Genomic DNA, 19,395 nt, shown 5'->3' on the forward strand with positions numbered 1-19,395 from the left:
AAGATATAATACTCATAATCAGAAGATGTTAGTAATTGTCAAATTCTTTAAGATCTGATGACATTATCTTCAGAGTAGTAAGTACTCAGTGCAAGTTCTCACTGATTATACAAATCTGTGTTACTTCTTGACAACAAAGAGCTTGACAGAATGTCAAGTCAGATGAGTAAAGCTGCTTTCAGAGTATGATTTCTATATTCAATATTATTCAGATTAGCTTAACTCTGCTGACATACTGTCTAAACAGTCTGATTATAATATTATTAATACAGAGAAGAATTCTACAAAAGAATCTCTGTCATCACTGTAGAAAAAGCTGGCTGCAGAAGGTTAAAGTTCTCTAAAGCTTGAGAACAGCACTGAAGAGACAGCTGTGCAACTCAGTATAGAAGATAAAAGAGAATCTGAGTTCTCATAGAAGACTGACACTGAAGATTATGAGCTTCTCATATCATATCTTACAATCATTGAATTGATAAAGAATGAAACAGTCTACAATCTTTTAACTCAACTACTTTTGAAATTCATTAATAAGTTATAGAAGAGAGACATCTCTACTACAGCTTGAATTCAGAAGTTGAAGAAGAAAGAATTCAGTTTAAACTTGAAAGAGACAGACTCTGAGTGAAGTGATACTGCTAAGAAATCAAGTCACTGATAACTAAAAGAATGTAGACTTCTACTGCTGAATAATTCAGTCTTTGTCTCTTATAGCAGAGCAGTGTGTCAGAAGTTATTAAGAATTCATTATAATAATTCTCATGTAGAGTACTTCAGATTAGAGAAGACTGAGAAGCTTCTAAAACATAAATATACTTAAAACAAGCTCTGAGCAGATATCAAAGAGTATATTAAAACTTATAATATCTGTTAAAGAATAAAGATTCTGTGATATAAGTAATACAGTGAGTTAGTATCACTGCCTGTTTCAAAGAGCTTATAACAGAATTTATTAATGAATTTCATAGTTAATCTGCTAAAGTCAATAAGAGTCAAAGAATATAACTCAATTTTAATCATTGTTAACTACTTTACAAAGATAATTAGATATATTTCTACTTATAAAAAGATTAAAGTCTCTGAATTAACTGATCTGTTTTTAAATATTATCATTCATAATCACAGTGCTCTGAAATTGTTAATAATAGATCAAGAATCTCTCTTCATCAGTAAATACTGATCAACTTTTTACTATCATCTTATAATAAGATATCTTCTCAGTATCATATTTTATCTGCAGACTAATAATCAGACTGAACATCAGAATCAGACACTAGAACAGTATCTTTAAGTGTTCTATTTATATTATCAGAATGATTGACTTAAACATCTTCTGATTATCAAATTTATATATAATAATGCAAAGAATGCAATCTTAAAGATATCTTCTTTCTATACTTATTATAAATATAATTCTTTGTTACTCAGTGATGTCACAGATAATATTTCAAAGAGAGAAATAGACAGTCAGAATATTAGACAGATACAGAGAACAGAGTATTTCTCAGTATCAGAAGTAAAAGTGAGATTGAAACTTTTGAATAAAATTCATGAGAAGGCAGTGAAAAGCATTTATTATGCTCAGAAATAGTAGATAGAATACTATAATTGAAAACATCTTTCAATGAAGTTCTTAATAGAGAATTAAGTACTACTTTCAGCAAAGAATATCAAGATAATAAGACTGTATAAGAAGCTTAGTAAGTGATGACTAGAATCTTTTCTGATAATAAGAGTAATAAGTAAGCAGACATATAAGTTGAAATTACTCACAGAATTGAAATTAATTCATTCTGTTTTTCATATTTTCTATTTAAAGCTCTATAAGTAATACTTCAGAGCAGAGTCATCTCAGCTGAATAATATTAAGATTGAGAATGATACTGAATATCTTATGAAGAAAATATTGAATAAATGAACACATTACAGTAAGCTTCAATATCTTGTTAAATAAAAAGATTATTTATTATCAGAGAATTTATAAGAATCACTTAAGTATTTGAAAAATACTGAGAAAGAGATTGTAATCTATGAGATAGCTAGTAGAAACTGTTCTATTATATGTTAAAGATGTTGAGTAAGAAACACTGCTTAAGACTTCTCATTTTTCTTAAAGAGTTTTTTAAAGATAATCTTACAATGATAAGTCAGTATTTTATAGACTTTATAACACTCTTCTTCTATTTTCTCTCAAAGAGTTTTTAGAAGTTTAATAAGACTATATAAGTATAAAATTCCTGAAGCAGTTAATAAGAAAAGAAAGAAATATTTAAAATTAATAAAAAGATTAATATTATTAATCTGTGAGTTACTGCTATTCTAATAAGACTGCAGCCTGCTGAAAAAGTAAAAAGAGAAATCAGAGTCTACTTATTAATAATTACATCTCTATTAAACTCATTCTTCACTGTTAAAGTCTCTGACACTAGTATCTTTATCTGTTAAGAAGTTAGTACTGTGATGTTATAGAGAAGCATGTTACAGAAGAGTATAAGAGATACTGAAAGTATCAACTTATTAACTTATAAAGTATCTCAGTTATCTGCTTCAACTGAAGTGAGATTCTCTTCAATCAGTAATTAGTCTCTGTAGTACTTTTAACAGCAGCACTGACTAATCTCTTCTTAAGATCAGTTATTCTGAGATGTTTTTTCATCTCAGAGATTCATGCTTTCATCTTCTTTTACAGATGAGTAAGAGAGATCTTCTCAGTCTTGATAGAATTCATCAATACTTAAAGCTCTGAGACTCTCACTCTGTACTGCTTGAATATCTAGACTTCTTATCAGAACTGATATGATATCTTTCTGTGAGATAATACTTACAGAAAGACAGAAGTTGTTATTACAGATATAATGAAAATAATAGAAGTGAGAGAAGAGATAAGTGTATAAAATCTCTCTCTTCTTCAGCTGCTTAACATAGTGTAGATAAGTAGTGATACTGATCAGAGACTGTACTGAAGCCTTCTTACAGAGAGAAGATGAAGAAATCACAGAACTCTGCAGACTCAACTCAGCAGTATTTCAAGCAGAGCTCAGATATGCTGTAGAAGAGAAACTACAGATTAAGCTTCTCAGAGTCACTATCTCTAAAATCAAGCTCTTCTCAGGTTTCTCTCTGAATGATTACACAGGGTCATATATTACTGTATTAGCTGAGAGAGAGAGCAGTGTCACAACAGCAGTAAGAAAGATGAGAAATGAATCAGATATGAACAAACTGATTAGTAGAAGAGATGACATCTCACTACAAGGCACAGTGACTATCACCACAGCTGTAAAAGAAGCAGGAGAAGAAGAAGATATAACAATGAAAGCAGTGCTTTCACAGCTCATTGATGCTGCTGTCTCTGCCTTCAACCTGGCTTTCTTGATAGTCACAGAGGCTATCACTGCACCACAAAGACATTTACTTACTAGAAAATGTCAGAATAAGTTCTTGATTATTCTTTAAGAATGATACTCTCATGCACTCACTGTTACAATTGAGAGAAGAAAAGAAAAATGTTTCATAGAGAAAGAGAATCTTTTCAAAAAATTCTATCACTACTGTTAACTTTGTCTCTAAAAACATATTACTTTTACAGAGAATTTCATATATAGAATGAAATATGTTGAGAGATCTGTAAGCTACTTATTAACTATGTTTTTCACATTTCAAATTAATATATAAGGAACTCACTTATCACACATTTGATTTGAATGAAGATGAGAAAAGAAAGATTTATACAGTCAGCAGAAAAACTCATCTATTTCTTTATATCATACACAGTACATGCACTGTTAATCAGTTGATAACTGTTGCTATATAACAAAGATAATTCCTAATTCAGTAATCTTGAGAGTATAGAGACTATACTCTTAAAGAAGAGAGCATTGTCATGCTCTCAGCTGTGTCAAGACTCTGTTACAGTTTCACATAGCTCATCACTTTCATATAGATGATTTCATTCTGTCTGAACTGGTTTTCAACCACTCTATGACATCATTTGAATATATCATAGAAAGATTCAATTGATGGATATAAGAACCTCACTTCTATATAAGATTAGCAGATTACTTTTTCTTAACAGTGAGGCACTGCTAGACTGACCGTGTAACCGTGTCTGAGACCAGAATCAAACTTTACAGTTGTCATGTTGTCTAAAAGCATTACTTCTGATCATGATTTGTGTTCATCACATTGATCTTAAATTATGTTATTTTAAATATTAAAGGTTTCAGATTCACTTTTCAAATAAAAATCTAGTCTCAGATAAAGAATATGTTTGAATTCTTAGTCACATTTTCATTCTGATTTCATTATTGAGAATGACATCAAATGAGACTATGAAATCATTTCTCACTTATATAATATCATAACATAGTGCTCATTTGTTGAAAATTTAACAGAGAGTGTTATCAAATATTATTACTTTTCTGAACATAGATTATAATTCATATAATTTTAATTATGAAAAAAACATAAAATACAAAAAAAAACAAAAAATAAAAAACAAAACAAACACAAGAAAAAATCATAATAAAAAAAAAAAAAAGAAAAGAAAAAGAAAAAAATAAAAAATAAAAATAAAAAAAAATCAAGGTCACAGAGCTGCAGCACTCTTAAAATACTTACTTCTCAGAGTCTTTGCAATGTTCATTATCAACTGTGTATCTCTCATAGTGAGAGTAACACAGCTGTGATGAGTCATTGTCTTAATATCATCTAATAAATAATCAGTATATATCTGTATAAATGTGAATAATTAGAAAATATACACTTAAAAAGTGTGGTCAGAGTGAACTCTGCTGCTACTTAAATAACATTAAGAGCAGAATACTGAAATTAATGATTCTTCTTATCAATTTCACAGACAAGGCATATGAAGATGATCTTGAGAAATATAAGATTTCTCAACTTCTAGTAAAAACAGATCTCATGAAGAGACTCTATTTTCATAATATCAGAGACTGAGTATTATCAAAAAGCATTACTTTCATGTAATATATATACACTTACTGCAGTGATTCTGTAAGAAATCCCGCTTCTCACGGATCCTTTACCCCTATTCCTATCTCTCGCGTAATCAATAGGGCTAGCGGCCCTTGGCTACACACAACTATATAGACTGGAATTCGCGAATACTATTTGCAACTCAGCTTGAATGCTATGATACATTTGACCCCTACATTTATCTTTCTACTGTGAACACTTCTAGTAGTTAACAGTACATATCACACCAAGCTGCAAACACTCAAATAATTGCCTGTAAGCACTTATTCTTACATTTCAAGCTCAGTCAGTCAGCAATCACTCATTATGACTGAAAGAACTAGAAACTCATATACTTCAACCCCTGTGAACTCTACTGCAGACACTCAGAAGCAGTCACCTGAATCATGAATAATCTCTGTGAAAGAAGTCTCAGAGAACTTATCAATTACTTACAAGACATCATTCTCTGCATCTGTGACAGAGAAACCCTCTGAACCCATGAATGAATCAATCTCAGTGAAGAACATTCTTAAGTATCTCTCACAGAATCAAGCTATTTTTCTACAAGAAATACTTACTGCCTGCAAACACTCTTGAACTGAGTCTCTAGACATGATCTTCAGAGACACTTATAAACTGAAAAGAAACTTTCTCAAGCTGTGACTACTTAAGGTCATCTATTGAATCACAATCTATAAAAGCTTTTACAAGTTTGCATTTGAAATTGACTTACAAGCCCGGCTGTGTGATATGAAAGATAAAGAAGCTGTCACCTATGTAATGACAGGCCTTTATTACACTGAAGTCAAGGACTGGCTGAATCATCTAGAGAATGATTATAAGAGATCTCAATGATCTATTCTCAAGATCTATCTAGAGAACAAGTTGAGAGACTCTGTGAGCTGAACAGAGAACACCTGAGCTGTGATCATCAATATTAGAAAAAGAGGTAAGAAATCTGATGAAGACTACTTATAATACTTTATAAAATTGTGATGTGAATTGAAATCTATGAAAACAGGGCTCTGAAACAAGATCTGAATGATGATATTCACAAAGAGACTGAATAAAGACATGCAGAATAAGCTCATTGAGTAAGACTCTAAGCTCTTGACTCTGAAGAAACTGATGACTCTTATTCATTGCTTATGAATCACTGTGAGAGTTATAAATCTGTGAAGAGTGAATCATTGACCAGCTCTGTAAGAGTCAGAATAACAGAGAACAGATTTATCAGAAAAAGATGACAAGACATAGAGAGATTCATATCTGACTGCTGAGCAGAGAGAGAGAGCTTCATAAGCTTCTGTGAACAGAGTGTACAACAGAAAGATCAAGGAAAAGAAACTCTGCTTCATCTGTTCTAAATCAGAACATCTTCATGCAAACTGTCTGAATAAATCAAAATAGGAATTTGAGAAGTCACAGACAGAGTTAGCAACAGCCTTCTTAAGAGTCTTGAAGCTGACATCTGAATCTGTTACTTTCTCAATGAAAATGCTTACTCACAGAGAGAGACTGCACTGTGATACTGCTGTCTCACAAGTATGAGAAGCATTGATGAACTCAGGATCTCAGGTCACTGTGATGTCTCTAAAGCTCACAGAGTGAATGAGCTGAAAGATGAAGACTGAGAACCTGCTCTTACAATAAGCAGGGTGTGAGAACTCAGATCTGAGAGCTGAGAGACTTATAAGAATCATCTTTGAATTGCAAGATCTCTCTGAAACCTGGAGAAGATTTACAGAAACTGTGATTATTGCAGATATCACAGATGACATGTATTTAAAACTTGTATAACTTCAAAGACACAATCTGCACATAGCTGTCTGTGAGTCAGGTTTATACTTCTGATCAGTGTTAACAGACTCACTTACAGAGATAGAAGCAGTTGATGCTGTAGAGTTGATTAGAGAAGATAAGTTCATCTATATAATGACTTTACAAGTGTCTGAGAATCTCATGATCATGAAAACTGAGCTTCAGATATCAGAGAAATATCAAGATCTTGCAGAGATGTTCAGCTCAGCTAAGACAGCTGAGCTTTCTTCTCACTGTGAGAAGAATCTGATAATAGATTTGATAGAAGAGTAGAAACTCTTCTGAGAATCAATCTATAAGCTCTCTCATCATGAGACAGAGGTCTTACAGACCTATGTGAAGAAGAATCTGAAGAATGACTTCATTCAATCTTCACAGGCCTCCACGGGAGCTTCTGTGATATTTGTGAAGAAGAAGAATGAAGATCTCAGATTATGTGTAGACTACTGTGACCTGAACTTCAAGATAATAAAAAGCTGCTACTCTCTGTCTCTGATTGAGAATGTAATCAACTGTCTCATGAAAGCTGTTATATTCACATAACTGAATGTAATCAATGTATATACACAGCTGTGAATACAGTCTGAGAATGAATAAAAGACTGTCTTTAGAACTGTACTGAGATTGTTTGAATATCTAGTGATGTCTTTTGATCTGACTAATATTCTTATGATATTTCAGTCTTTCATTAATAAAACACTTCATGTATATCTGAATGTCTTTGTGATAATATATCTGAATGATGTGATGATGTACTTTATGAAGAAGAAAGAACACACTGAGCATGTGTGAAGTGTGTTGAAGATCTTAGATAAGACAGAACTGTATATTAAGCTTGTAAAGTACAACTTCAGTGCTCACTGAATTAATTTTCTAGAATATGTAATCATTATAAATGATATTCAGATGAAATCTTCACAGATTGAGACTATTCTATCATGACTGAAGCTAACTAGTATTCATGAGATTCAGATCTTTCTGAGCTTTGTGAATTTCTATAGATGATTTATCTTTGTATTTATGAGAATCTTCTTAGCTCTTACAGACATGCTGAAGAGTGAAAATAAGAAGAAGTCATTCTGTAAACAGAGAATGAAAAGGTTGTTGAGAAGAGAGAACTGTGAGAACTTTCTTATCTCAGAAGCTCACAGAGTCTTTACAAGATTGAAACAGATATTCATGAATACAGTGATACTGTTTCACTTTGATCTCTTACTCTTAATCAGATTAGAGACAGATGTCTCCTTCTTTATAATTTCAGAAATAGTCTTACAACTACAGTCAAATGAGAACTGAGTTTCAGTGGCCTTTTTCTCATGAAAGATATAACTTACAGAGATCAACTATGACATTCATGATCAGAAGCTTCTTATGATAGTGAAATTCTTCTATCACTGATGTCACTACTTCAAGAGTCTTGTGACAGTGATTACTGTTAGAACTGATTATAACAGCTTATAACAGTTTGCTTCAATCAAGAAACTCTCACAACAGCAGATTTACTGAGCTCAGAGACTGAGTAAGTTCTGATTCAAGATAGAATATATTAAGAGAACTAAGAACTCAGCAGATGAACTCTCTTACAGATCAGACTATGTTAAGAAGATCAGAGTGACAGACACAGAGAGACTAGAGAAGATAGAAAAGCTTTATAAGATGCTCAGACTGAGTGTTATGAAGAGATTGACTGAAGAGTCTCTCAATTCTCTGTGAGAGAAGAGAGAAGAGAGAGAGAAGAAGTCTGTACAACTACTCTCTACAACACTGAGAGTCAACACTCTGAGAATCTCTGTGAGAATTCTTGAAGAGAGTATCTATAATCTGAAGAATTTGCAGGCTTTGAGAAGTGCTGTGAAAGACCTGATATAAGAAGAAATAGAGTATAAGTCTTTATAAGATCTTCTATTCAGATTATCTGAACTGCAACTGAAGAATGAATATACTCAGCATATTCAGAAACTGCTCATGACAGAGATTAATCCTGCAGAAATAAAGAATTGAAGAGACTTAAATAATCTCTTATAAAGAGAGAGCTGAATTTATATGTCTGTGAATGAGTTTCTACACATAGAACTTATTAAAAGGTATCATGACTCTTCTCTAGTGAGTCATTTTACAGATACTAGAACTCATAAGTTGCTTATAAGAAAATACTTCTGACTGAAGATATGAGGACTTATGAAGAAGATAGTGAATTCTTGTACTGTTTATCAGAATTTGCAGGTAGTGCAGTTCAGATCATATGAAGAACTCACTCTTCTACTCATTCTGTGAGAACCTTGAGAACAGCTAGAAATGAATGCCCTTATAAGTCTCTCTGAAAGCAAGAACATATATAATGCCTGCTTTGACAGTGTGCTAGTGATAGTGAATTACTTCATCAAGATAACACACTTTATACTCACTTGCAAGAACTTGAAGTCAAAGAATTTGACTCATATCTTTATCTGTGATGTGGTTTGATTGCATGAGTTATCTGTAAACATTGTCTCAGACAGAGAATCAATCTTCATAGAAGAGTTCTGATCTGATCTGATAACTATACTGAAGATCTTGTAAGATCTAAGCACAGCTTTTCATTAACAGACAGATGATCAGATAGAACATCTGATAAGTATATTAAAACAGTATCTGCAGTGCTTTATTAATTATAATCAGAATGACTGAGTGCATTGATTATCACTCATGAAGTTTGTGTATAACAACTCAAAGCATATCAGCACAGATAAAACCCTCTTTGAGATACTTACTGAGACTTATTCATGAATGATCTTGATAAACCTGCGAGAGTACACTATAGAGTATGATAATGCCTGTGAACAGACTGAGAGAATTCAGGAAATCTGAGAGAAAGTCTGTGAATTCTTGAGAAAGACTCAAGAGTATCAGAAGAGATACTATGACTTCAAGCACATTACAAAGAGTTTCAAGAAAGATGATAGAGTCTGACTGAGTCTAGAAAATATCATCACATAGAGATCTAGTAAGAAGCTGAATCTCTTACAGATAGAGTCTTATAAAATTATGAAGAAAGTTAGCTCACAGTTCTACAGATTGAAACTGTCATCTGAGTTGTAGATATATAATATTTTTCATATCTCTTTGCTCTGTGAATATAAGAAATTCTTAGAAGAGAACTCTGTGACTCATTACTCTGTTCATAAAGTACTAGAGAGTGAAAGAGAATATCAGATTAAAGAGATTATTAACTCAGAGAAGTGAGATTGTGAGCTCTGATTCAAGATTCAGTGATAAGAGTATTTTAATAAGATGAATAAGTTCACTTGAGAATCATCTGAGCAGATAAGACATCTGCAGAAGCTGAGACATGACTTTTATACTATGAATTCTGATAAGTCAGAATAATGCAGTCTTTGCTAAGAACCTGATTATAATAAAGATATTAATACTGTCATTTGTAAATCCTAGTCTATAAGATAATGAGTTTCTACTGAGATGAACAGTCTGCAGTATATACAAGAAAAGAAGAAAACATGTTCTTATTAAAACTAAAAAACAAGAAAATAAACAGGATTATAAATACAATTTAGAGACTAATAAAGAAAAAATAAAGAAAACTCACACTCACATCATTAATATCTGTGACACTCAACTCTCTCACAACTATCAATTTCTCTCTTCAAAGAAGCAGAGAGTATTATATCTGTGATACAGACAATTGTTGCATTTGACATGAAGACTGTCAGAAATGCACAGACTTTAGAGAAGCTGAACACCAGAGTATATACAGTTGTAACAGAGTCTTGAAGACTGATCATCTGCATGTGTGATCAGATATTTCTTATGAAGCTGTATTCACTCTCTCAGTTATACTGAAGTATTCAGCCTGAAAATAATGAAGATGCAGAGAGAAGACTCATCTATTCAGGTCAACTTCTGTTATAAATTCATGACATTTGCATTGCCTTGATTACTCAGATTTTACAGATACTCAGAAACTCATCTCTCATTGATAATGAAATTGCAGAAATGTGCTGCAGCATGAGAATCATTGATAGAGAACCTAGGTATATTTGCATATATCTGGTCAGAGATTGTATGAGCAGAGAGAGAGTGATCATAGATCTGTGAGACTGCAGAAGACACTGACAACATCAGAAGCTTTGTAAGAACTGTCAGCTAGAGTCTGTAAGAAATTACTTATAAGAAGACTTACAGCAAAGAAGGGAACTGCACTGCTTAAAGTCAGAGACTGGTCTGAGAAAGAAATGAGATGAGCCGCTGACCTGAAGATCAGATGCAGTGATGAGGCTGAGAGAGATGAAGATACAGTCATGAACAGTAACACCTCTGCTTCATCAGCCAGTAAAAAGCAATCAGAGAAGTCATGAAGACACTCACAAGAAGCTCAGCAGCAGCCAGACATTATTTATAAAGATGTTGAAATTGAAAAAATTTTTATTCTTGAGAAGTTCTTGAATTAATATACAGACATTGTCAGGAACACTCTCTCTCTGTTATCTAAGTGAAAATACTTCACAGATGAATGAGAATACTCACAGTTTATAAGAATGAGAGCTGTTACAGAAAAAGAAAAAAGAAGATGAGATTCTACAGACAGATCTGAAATATTTATACTACTCTAGAGAGGTTTATTTATACTGTGAGTGATCTCATGAAACAGTCAGATCACTCTAGTAAATAAGAGTGATTATGAATTGCAGGCCTGAATCTTTCTATATAACTATAAAGAGTGATTGCAGACTGTGAATATCTTGATTCTATAATTCTACAGAGTTAGTGAAAGAATGAAAAATTTCTCACAATTCTACAGTATCAAAGAGCAATGATTTATGAGAATGAATAAAAGATCAACTCACAAATGTTTCTCTTTGATGAGAGTAATCTCACAGAGAGTGATTCATCTGTGAGATGAATCTGTGTGATGATTACATAAGAATCTTATAAAAATGATTGAGAGTCAACTGAAACTCTTCTGTATGAAAGATATGAGATGAATCTGTGTGATAGTCAGAGAAGAATCTGTAGATCACAAAGAATCTCACAGAATAAGAAACTGAGTGACAGACTCTTTTTTCTTTGTGATAACAAGGGATTTTTCCTCACTGAGGTTTTTTATAGATATGAAGGATTTTTAGTGAGTATCACTGCAGTGCTGAGCTGACTATGAAGTCACTTAGTGAAAGACTTCACAGATGAAGCCTTAGAGAGAGAGAGGTATGTAAGAAATCTCACTTCTCACAGATTCTTTATCTCTATTTCTATCTCTTGTATAATTAATAGGGCTAGCGGCCCTTGGCTACACACAACTATATAGACTGGAATTTGTGAATACTATTCACAACTCAGCTTGAATGCTATGATATATTTAACCTCTACATTTATCTTCCTACCGCAAACACTTCTAGTAGTTAACAGTACATATCACACCAAGCTGCAAACACCCGAATAATCGTCTGCGAGCACTTATTCTTACAGATTCACTCTCTGTGTATATAACTGAGAGTTATGACTTTTTCACACTGCATGACTCTCTCTGAGATGCTACTGTCAGTTTGCAATTCACACAGTCTCTCAGTTCAGCATACACTGTGTGTATACAGCTCTGTGTGCTGAGACTGTGTTGATCATTATAACCTGATATAATACTTGCTTTTCATGAGTCATGTTTCATTTGAGAAGAGAGAGAAGAAAGATATGACTGTTGTTTTATTAAGAAAGAGATAAATAATTAGTATTATTGAATATAATTTAATTCATCTGTATTTAAAATTTGATTAATCTATACTCTTCAATTTGAGAGTTTCTATGAGTGTTTTAATAGTTTTCATACCAGCTTGAACTTAGTGATGAGTTGAAGAAGAAGAGAAAAGAGAGAAGAAAGAAATGAGAATAACTTATCTTTATAATATGAAAACAGAGAATCACTGCAATTATTCTCTCTAGTAATAAAGATCTGTTTTCTGCATGTATCTCTGATATAGATTATATGATAAATGTATACAAAGAATATCAATAGTATATATATTGAATGAAGATAATATTGCTATATAATACTGTAGCTGTTTCTGTACATCTCTGAAAGCTGTTAATAGTTTCTTTGTCTCTTTATATTTAATAAGTTAATAATATATTCTGATGCACTTCTCATTTCATCATCATTATTATCATCATTATTATTATCATCATTATCATTACTATCATCATCATTATTATTTTTATTATTATTATCACTATTATCATCATTATTATTATCATCAGTATTACTATTATATCATTGCCTGTCTTCACCTCTCTCTCAACACTTATTAAAATCAATCATGTCATCTCTCTTTAAATATTCTGCAGTTCTGCAGATCATCAAGGCGCGTGAGCACTATCACAGATTAAAGAGAGAGAAGAAGAAGGTATTCAAGCATAGAGAGACAGATTACAAGACATGTTATAATGCCTTGAAGAGACTCTGTAAGAGAGTAGAATAATAATGATTTTAAGTAACACTTCTGATAGATTTAGACTGAACTAAGTATAGAAATAATGCAGATGACACTGTCTGTGAGAGATTGAAAAAGAAGACAGTGAAGAGTCTCATACAGCAGTAGTAAGATCAGAAGAAGTTCTGAGAATGATTTTGAGATCAAGATAAAGAGAGAGAGAGAGAAGAAGAGTGTTACTATAAATAAGTAGTAATAGAAGAAGATTGAGAAGATATTGAAGTAGAAGACAAAGAAGTCAAAACTGATAAGTTTTTTATTAAGAGATAATGATTTTTAATAATACTTCTGTTCTCTAATTGATTAGCAGAAGCTGACAGAGAAGGGGATTGAGATCTTGTTCAGATCTCAAATGCACTTCATGATTCAGAATATTGAGAAGATAGTTCTGCTCTCTGAGTATGTCAATCTGCTTATCACTGAGATGGAACCTGAGACAGCAGATCAGAAAATACAGGATTTTGAGATGCAGATTGACCTGGCTGAGAGAAAGCAGTGAGAACTCTTCTCTGAGAAGGCAGCAGAGAGAGATTTTGAGATGATTATCATCTCAGATAAGAAGAAGAAGAAGAAGAATGAGAATGAGAAGTAAATTATGAAGAATGATAAGAAGAATGAGAAAGAGAAGAAAGATAATAAGTAGAAAAAGTTTTTTTCTTTTTATATTAATTAGTTATAAGTTTGTAACTATTAGTTAATAATTGAAATTAATTTTGAGTTTTTAAAAATTATTGTACAAGTTGTAATCAATTATCAATATCAGGAATAATATATATATATATATTCAACTATCATGTCACTATAATATATAAGTATCAACATTTTTTCAACATTGATATTCATAATATTAATATATTTTTAATGATATTATCTGATAATATAATTTGATAACACTCTCTTTCATAATATTAATATATTTCAAGAAATATGATAGAGATTAATCAAGATTATTTATTTACTTTTATACATCAATGATATTCAATCTGAGTTAGTACTAAAATTATAACTAAGCTAAGAAAGAAGATTATTTTCTCTTATATTAATTCTTCTTACATATATCAGTGATCAGTTATTAAAAATAAATTATTATCTTTCTCAAATTATTATCATGTCTTCTGAATTCACTTCTTTTACTTCTTTTACTTCTATTGAAGATTCATAAACTCTTTAAGAAATTACTGTGAATTACAAAGTCTATATTGTTTACAATTCAACACAGAATACTCTCTTTTAATTATAATAAATGATTACTTTATTCTTCATATCTGATTTCAGGTCATGAAATTTATGAAAAACTTAACACAAACACTGAGATGAACTATGAAATAATTATTAATAGATTATATTATAGATTACTGAAAAGTTATCTCTCTACTGCAATTACTGCAACTTCATTCAGAAATATTCATTATAAACTGATTATAGCTCTGAAGAAATTTTCTGACATCTGAAGTTATCAGAATGCAGATAATAAAAGAAAAATAATCAGAAAATTACTACTGAGCTGATAAGTTACTTTATCAGATAATAATTTTTAATAATACTAACTTTCTAATTTGAAGAAAATCATGTGAAAATAATTATATATTAGTACTCTGATTTTATAACTCTCATCTGATAACTTCTATGAATAATTACTTTATATATATATATCTCTGAATCTTTCTCTTCAATCAATTGAAAACTCTGAATTTCAAACACTTCTTCAAATACTTAATTCAAATCTTCATATTTTATATCAATTCTGTCTTCAGTTCAATCTTAAGATACACTACAAAGTTAATATATAATATCTAGAATCAGAGTTGAAGAATCATTGAAGAGTATCTCTTATAGTAAATGTATAAACTAGTATAAATAATCTTACATTTATGAGAGTTATATGTTATTATATTGATAAGAACTGAACTTATTAAGAGATATTAATTGAATTTAAATCATTAATTAGTAGTTATACTGAGAATTATATAATAGAGATATTAATAACTGTGATTAAAAATAACTATTAAGATATTAGTCTCAGTCTTCTTATAATTACAACTGATAATGCTGTGAATAACTATACTATGATAAACAGCTTGAAGCAAAAATTGACTTTGTATTTCTGAAATAATAAACAAGATCATATCTTTTATATTATTTATGTGATTTAACTTATAATATAAACACTGATAAAGAATCTTAACATTGAGATGAAGAATAATAAGATGACTGATTCTTGAGATGAGAATGAGATGAAAGTGATTACTCAAGTAACTTTTATATTTACTTTATAAAAGATAATATTTTTTAATAATACTTTTTAATATTACTTTTTAATAATATTTTTTAATAATACTACTGTTAATTTTGAATAGATTGATTAATAATTTAAATATCACAGATTTAAAACATTGTTAATATAATTTATATCTTCTCTAAATAATAATAATAATTTCATGATATTCAATAAATAAATAAATCAGTCACATCACTGAATATAATACAGAATGTTAGAATATAGTAAAGTTTAATATATAAGATAACTATTCAGACTCTTCAATTATATCAGATAATTGATTATTAAGTGTAATACTCTAATTAGAAAAAGATTCAGATATTGAAACTTTCTGATATAAAGTAAACTCAGTTGAAATATGTGATTGATTTACTGTTTCAGTTTTATAAGATAATAAAGATAGTCTCAATCACTTATATACTAATACTGCAGTCAGTCTGATGAGTGTATAACAGTTTATTTACTTATCTTAAGAAGCAGTTGAATCACTTAAAAAGAAATTCAGTCTGAAATAATACTATAGTGCAGGCTATTATTACTGTAAGAAATAAACTGATATATTATTACAGTAAAACTGAACAATCTTTTACAGAGTACTATACTATAGCAGCTTTACTAGATTTCTTCTATTAAGTTAATATCTACACTTCTCAAGATTAAACAGAGAAGAAATGAGACTTATATATTAAATTAGCCTGAGACTACTATAATATCAACTATCAGAGATTTGAATAAGCAGATGTTTGAGATATAAAGACAGTGAAATATAATTTTTTAATAAGTAATAATCTTTGATAACACTTTATATCTCATAGAACTATAATACTAACTTTGAAATAGAACTTATATACATTGATTATAACTGAAAATCAGATAAAACTATATACTTATAAAACTGAATTTAACTGCTATTTTCAAGATAATCTGATAAATTTACACATCAAATCAATTCTAGAGTTATAAAAAATTATTAAGAGTATATATTCAACTGTTGCACTGATAATACATGATATTCTGACAATTTTATTGATAGAGATGAGAATGAAGTGAAAGTTTAACTCAAGTTGAGATATTTATTACTATCACTGAGAACAATTATAAGAAGAAATAATCAAGAAACTCATGATTATAAAACATGAAATTATCAGATAGTTTAATATCTCTGATCACAGTATATCAGAGAAGTGTAGTTTTCATGAGAAAGTAAAGAATAAACTTGTATAAGAATGTATTTAGTTGTTTCATGAGTATTATCAATAATTATTACTAAATTCTGATTATATAAGTAATCACTGAATGAACTGAATGAGACTGATTTTAATCTTCAGTCTCAGTCTCATTCTGATTTTGAAAGAATGATCATCTTTCACAGTTTATTCTGAGAAATTACTCTCATTTCACTGTTCTTGAATTAAATCTGGTCATTTTTCACACCATTTCTCTCAGAAATGGTCCATTTTCAGATTTTTTTGAGGCTTGGTCCTGGTGGGACTCACGCCAAGAAATGTATGGGACCAATGGGACCAAATGTGAAATTCATGGTCCCGCCGGCCAGTCTAGGCACTGCTGAGGTATCACTCTGACTATTCTCACTCATGAAATGAGAGAAGGTATTCACTCATTGTCTATATAGAATAGCTAGATGCTGGCTTCTCATGAAAGAAGCCAGTGATTCATTTCTTTTGCTATAAAAGAAATATACACAAGAGTTACTGCATGCCTCATACAATCTTCTTAGTATACTAAGTACCATATCTGTGATATCCTCGCAATAACCCTGTAGCCTACGAGCTCGCTATTCAAGCAAGATAGTCAAGCCCACCCATACAGCTTCCCAAACAACTACCCCTACGTGACGCCGCCGACTAGCCACCGCTTCGGTTCCGCCACGTTACACAGATCTTGATACAAATAAGATTCATATGTCTCCAACATATTCATCCGTGACACCCAATCCGACAGGTAGGCAGCTAAATAAGCTCACGCAGGAGCAGGAGGGAAGTGTTCTCATCGTCGGCTAAATAGCTCTTTACAAACTAGTGACGTTTTCAGAAGCTCCCCTGTTGTCACCTCATCCATCTCTTGAATTCTAATGACATCTGTGCGTACTAGCTTTGTTCCCGGCTGTTGGTTCCCTGTGATAAAGAGAATAAACCCGTTTTCGCTTTGCGGAACAAAAGATTTGAGTGCAGAAGAAGAAGAATCGCCAATCCCTGTCCACATATTCATGTCATCGGCATTGTAAAAAAATCAAGAGCCAAGGGTGGCTCTTTTGAGAGTTTAGATAATCTCTAACTTGCGATTTTACATCTGTAGATGTCACGGCCGGTAGTCCGCAACTTTTGCTGACGCTAATAAATCCCTGCTGGGCTGCTTCTGCACTGGTGGAGGCCATCCGAAAGACAGAGTAATCTAGGTTTCTATCTCGGACTTGAAATGCGACCTCGAGGGCGATCTGAGTCTTGCCTACCCCCTAGGCCTGGAATCGCCATTTTCCGCTTCCCACGCCTGCTTAGGATCGCATCCACTAAGCAAGAGACTTGTTCCTGGCGCCCAACAAATCCAGGATTTCAGTCAAAAGGCAGGGTCCAGCAGGACGTAGGCGGCGCTGGGACAGTAATATCACGGCTAACGGACACCACACTGAGGAATTTTTGCGTAAGCCGCGGCTACAAAAGCTGCATAGCCCTGCTACTGTTTATTCTTATGATAGTCGGAGTACCCGCATATCCCCCGGGGGACCAGACATGGTAGTTGATTCAATCAATCCGGCAGCTTCCATCTGGTAACATTAGATGTCATATTCTTTCGCGAAACGATCCCGTTTCTTTCCATCCTTTATCACCTTGTTCCCGGAGGCAATGAGTCCATAATGGATTCGAGGGTCGTCGGAAGCTCTTATGTCTCGCTGTATGATGTGTTCCTTTTTTACAGTTCGTGCAAGTTTCCGTTGCTTCAGGATGATCATAAGCTGCATCAAAAAGTACATCATGCTCCTAAGCAGGCTTTGAGTATATCGTCTTCACAGTTGTGCTGGTGTTTGATAGGATATTAGAGCACAAATTTGAGACTCCTAGGCTGTCGCCCAAAATTTCATCACGCTTGAGCCTGGTGATTGCATTCAGGAAGACTTGTGGAGATTGGTTCATTGTCCCAGTTTGCTGAAACTTCCAATCATTGACTGCTTTCCCGAGGTCATATTGTATCACCCACCGAAAGTGCCAGCAGGTTTGCTAATCACAACATCCCCCAGCCCAGCCGGATATCCTAGCTCATACTTGGAGCTCATCCTCAAACCGAAACGGATATAATGAAACGTGGACCGCATTTGGGCAGTCACAGTGGCAAGCAGAGACAGTGTGCCATATACTCCGGATGGGGCAGGCAAACAATTACCACATTGTGGCCGGAGATATCCCAAGGGTGTATGAGTTGTAATCGCTATCGGATTTTGAGAGCTCGTGCTTATTACCGAGCATCGTCTTGACTACGGCTGCTTCCAGGGGACGAGCACAAACCGACGCAACGGTATAGGCATCGTGAGTCCTAGGCGAGGCAGACATGGTTTCTCATTGCTGCATTTGAGCACTAGCAGTAGGACGTCGGAGAGGCGTACTAGTTTTGAGAGATAACGGGAAATATCATATAACTATATAACGATATCTCTTCATTAATATTATTCCACACACCCTTGTCATTGTGAAGCCAACAAAGGGGCTATGGCAACACCCCGCACTTTCAGCATGCCGGCCTAATGCGCCTAAATGTTGTTTGTCAAGATGCGGGGGTTTTTTTTCGCGCCTCGCCTCCCCTGTAGCAGGGCAAGCCAGCTAGCCATTG

The sequence above is a fragment of the Blastomyces gilchristii genome, assembly GCF_000003855.2.
Source record: "Blastomyces gilchristii SLH14081 genomic scaffold supercont1.2, whole genome shotgun sequence".
Taxonomy (NCBI): Eukaryota; Fungi; Ascomycota; class Eurotiomycetes; order Onygenales; family Ajellomycetaceae; genus Blastomyces; species Blastomyces gilchristii.